Source organism: Anolis carolinensis, unplaced genomic scaffold, assembly GCF_035594765.1.
Source record: "Anolis carolinensis isolate JA03-04 unplaced genomic scaffold, rAnoCar3.1.pri scaffold_15, whole genome shotgun sequence".
Classification (NCBI taxonomy): Eukaryota; Metazoa; Chordata; class Lepidosauria; order Squamata; family Dactyloidae; genus Anolis; species Anolis carolinensis.
In genome coordinates, this window is record NW_026943826.1 from 3,566,181 (window position 1) to 3,570,994 (window position 4,814).

The following is a 4,814-nucleotide window of genomic DNA, read 5'->3' on the forward strand; positions in this document are numbered from 1 at the left end:
CATCAAAAAACGGTAAAAACGTCAAGAAACATCCGGGCATCCCCTGGGCAATGTCCTTGCAGACGGCGAATTCTCTCACTCAAGTTGCTCGTGACACGGGAAAAAAAATCCAATCTATGTCTTTCAATAAATAAAAAAAACCTAGAAAAATAAAGTCCAAATAACAGAAAACCCCTAATTGCTTACCAAAGGAAATTGAGTATGAGGGTTGAATGAAAAGTAATGCTTCCACCTTCGTTACTTGGGTTTGGATGGGAATACAGTAGAATCTCACTTCTCCAAGCTAAACAGGCCAGCAGAAGCTTGGATAAGCGAATATCTTCGATAATAGGGAGGGATTAAGGAAACGCCTATTAAACATCAAATTAGGTTATGATTTTACAAATGAAGCACCAAAACATCATGTTAGACAACAAATTTGACAGAAAAAGTAGTTCAATATGTAGTAATGTTATGTTGTAATTACTGTATTTATAAATTTAGCATCAAAATATTACGATATATTGAAAACATTGACTACAAAAATGGCTTGGATAATCCAGAAGCTTGGATAAGCGAGGCTTGGATAAGTGAGACTCTACTGTATTTTAATAAATCAAACGCAGATATAATCCTTTATTGCTCTTTAACAACCACTATTCACTTTTCCACATCATCACCAGACAATTGGATACATTTCTGCCAACGATAAACAAGTTTTCTGAAGTCGTCACAGAAGAAGTCGACACTCTGTTTCTGCAACCAGCGTCTCACAGTTCTCTCAATATTTTAATAAATCAAACGTAGAAATAATCCTTAGAATATGCTATTTGTCTACCACTATTGACTTTTCCACATAATCACCAGACAATTAAATACATTTCTGCCAACGATGAACAAGTTTTCTGAACCCATCACGGAAGAAGTCGACACTCTGTTTCTGCAACCAGCCTCTCACACTTCTCTCAATATTTTAATAAATCAAACGCAGAAATAATTCTGTATTGCTCTTTAACGACCACTATTCACTTTTCCACATCATCACAAGACAATTGGATACATTTCTTCCAACGATGAACAAGTTTTCTGAAGTCGTCACAGAAGAAGTCGACACTCTGTTTCCGTGACCAGCGTCTCACAGTTCTCTCAACATCTTCATCGGAAGCATAATGATGTCCCTGCAGATCTTCTTTCATTATTGGGAACAGATGGAAATCAGACGGTGCTAAATCTGGACGGTGGTGAGATCCAGTCTCTGAAGTTCTAGGTACCCATCATGCACAGATCTTCCGATAGCCAAGCAAAGCAATAATGTGACCCACACGTTCTTGTGAAATGCCGATGATGCTTGAAATTTCTCTCTGAGAGATACGATGATCGTCCTGAATCAATCTGACACCTTTTGCTGTCACAGGCATCCTCCATACAGTCCAGATTTAGCACCGTCTGACTTCCATCTGTTCCCAATAATGAAAGAAGATCTGCGGGGACATCATTATGCTTCCAATGAAGACGTTGAGAGAACTGTGAGACGATGGTTGTGGAAACAGAGTGTCGACTTCTTCTGTGATGGATTCAGAAAACTTGTTCATTGTTGGCAGAAATGTATGCTATTGTCTGGTGATGATGTGGAAACGTGAATAGTGGTCGTTAAAGAGCACATTCGGAGGATTATTTCTGTGTTTGATTTATTAAAATACTTCCATCCAAACTCAAGTAACGAAGGTGGAGGCATTCCTTTTCAGAGAACTGTGAGACGATGGTTGTGGAAACCGAGTGTCAACTTCTTCCGTGACGACTTCAGAAAACTTGTTCATCGTTGGCAGAAATGTATCCTATTGTCTGGTGATGATGTGGAAAAGTGAATAGTGGTCGTTAAAGAGCACGTTCTAATGATTATTTCTGCACTTGATTTATTAAAATATTGAGAGAACTGTGAGACGCTGGTTGCGGAAACCGAGTGTCAACTTCTTCCGTGACGACTTCAGAAAACTTGTTCATTTTTGGCAGAAATGTATCCTATTGTCTGATGATGATGTGGAAAAGTAAATAGTGGTAGTTAAAGAGCACATTCTAAGGATTAATTCTGTGTTTGATTTATTAAAATATTGAGAGAAGTGTGAGATGTTGGTTGCGGAAACAAAGTGTCGACTTCTTCCGTGACAACTTCAGAAAACTTGTTCATCGTTGGCAGAAATGTATCCTATTGTCTGATGATGATGTGGAAAAGTAAATAGTGGTCGTTAAAGAGCACATTCTAAGGATTAATTCTGTTTGATATATTAAAATACTCCCATCCAAATCCATGTAACGAAGGTGGAGTCATGACTTTTCATGCGACCCTCGTATATAATGCTAATATTGTGCTGTGCTAATAATATAATTTATCATACGTGCATATAATTTGTAAGCCGCCCTGAGTCCCTTCCGGGGTAGGAAGGACGGGATATCAATGTAGTAAATATACATAAATATTAGATATTTACATTACGATAGCAAAGTGATATTTACATTACAGTAGCAAAGTGACAGTTACGAAGTCGCGACGAAAATAATGTTATGGTTGGGGGTCACCACCACATGCGGAAATCCGTATTAAGGGGTCACGGCATTAGGAAGGTTGAGAACCCCTGACCCAAACGCTGGTGACAGGTGCCTTTATTTGAGACTGTCACTCCCAAAATCCCCCAACTGGCTATCCGATATTATCGGCAACTAATCCGACGCAACGGACGTCTCGATGCCACCCGGATGAGAGGAAGAAAAGAGGGTTTTCTCTTTGACGGGCACCCACTCCCACCTTGCCCTCCCTCCGTCAGTTACTTTTTGTCAGTTACTTTAAGCCCCTCCGACACATGGAAGCCGTCCCCTCCCCTTCCCTGTCATCTCTCCTCGAAAAGCAGGTGTGATAAGATTATCTCTCGAAACCGCTGCTCGGAATTAACACTGGAGAGAGATAAAAATATTTCTTTCTGCAAAAAAAAAGGTGTTTAAAAATTGTAATCTCTTGGATGGGAGATCAATGGGGATTTGAAGGTGGCTTATGTGGGGAGATAGCAGGCCCGGGCCGCCCGGAGGAGTGGATTACATGTGTCTGGGAGTTCCTAAGAGTGTCAGAACAGGGCAGAGGAGCACGCAAAGGCATGACGGAACGAAGACATGTCATCGGCGTGCCGTCGGGAGATGACAGGGGTTTATCCAAGTTTCGTTTCAAGATCTCTCCTCAAAGACTGGGTTTGTAAGCCTCACTGGTTTCGCGGCGCACCCGCCGTATTGTCAAATTCCTGGGAAAGTTGCTTAGGGAGGACTACAATTCCCAGCGTCCAGCTGGACAAGCCAATGGCGGTTGTAGTTGGAGGCGTCTAGGGACAGCGCCGGCTCTTCGGTTCAGAAATGGAGATGAGCAACAACACACAGAGTCACACTTGAGTACACTTAGTGCCAAGGGGAAACCTTAAAGATTTCCCCTTGGCACTAAGTGTACTTGAGTGTGACTCTGTGTGTTGTTGCTCATCTCCATTTCTGAACTGAAAAGCCGGCGTTGTCCGTAGTCGCCTCCAAGGTCATGTGGCCAGCATGACTGCATGGAGTGCTGTTACCTTCCCGCCGAAGCAGTATCTATTGATCTATTCACACTCTGGGGGTTGGGGCTCATCTCCGTTTCGAAGCCAAAGAGCCAGCGTTGTCCATAGACACCTCCAAGGTCATGACTGCATGGAGCGCTGTTACCTTCCCGCCGGAGCAGTACCTATTGATCTACTCACACTCTGGGGGTTGGTGCTCATCTTGTAGTTCAAGGTAAAGGTAAAGGTTTTCCCTTGGCACTAAGTGTACTCGAGTGTGACTCTGTGTGTTGTTGCCCATCTCCATTTCTGAGCCGAAGAGCCGGCGTTGTCCGTAGACGCCTCCAAGGTCATGTGGCCATTGGCATGACTGCATGGAGCGCTGTTATCTTCCCACCGGAGTAGTATCCATTGATCTACTCACACTCTGGGGGTTGGTGCTCATCTTGTAGTTCAAGGTAAAGGTAAAGGTTTTCCCTTGGCACTAAGTGTACTTGAGTGTGACTCTGTGTGTTGTTGCTCATCTCCATTTCTGAACCAAAGAGCCTGCATTGTCCGTAGACACCTCCAAGTTCATGTGGCCAGCATGACTGCATGGAGCGCAGTTACTTTCCTGCTGGAAGAGTACCTATTGATCTACTCACACTCTGGGGGTTGGTGCTCATCTTGTAGTTCAAGGTAAAGGTAAAGGTTTCCCCTTGGCACTAAGTGTACTCGAGTGTGACTCTGTGTGTTGCTCATCTCCATTGCTGAGCTGAAGAGCTGGCGTTGTCCATAGACACCTCCAAGGTCATGTGGCCACTCACATGACTGCATGGAGCGCCATTACCTTCCCACCAATAGGAGCAGTACCTATTGATCCACTCACATTCTGGGGGTAGGTGCTCATCTCCATTTCTAAGCCGTACGTATTGCTGAGGTATGTTGGAATTGACTTTGATTATGAGAGTTGTAATTCACCCTTACCCAGAACACAGTAAACCCAGCCGACAACGGATTTGGACCAAACTTGGCACACAAAGCCAACATGGCAAACTCTATATACACGCAGGAGTCCTTCACCCGATTCAGCTCCAACTTCAACAGACCACAGAGCCCGACACAAATGACAGACCAGGACAAAACTAGGCATGACCAACAGGAAATACTGGAAAAGTTTGGAGGATATTGGCCTTGATATCTGGGAGTTATAGTTCAGGAGAGAACGCTTCGCAAACATGGCCATACAGCCCGGAAAACTCACAACAACCCAGTGATTCCGGCCACGAAAGC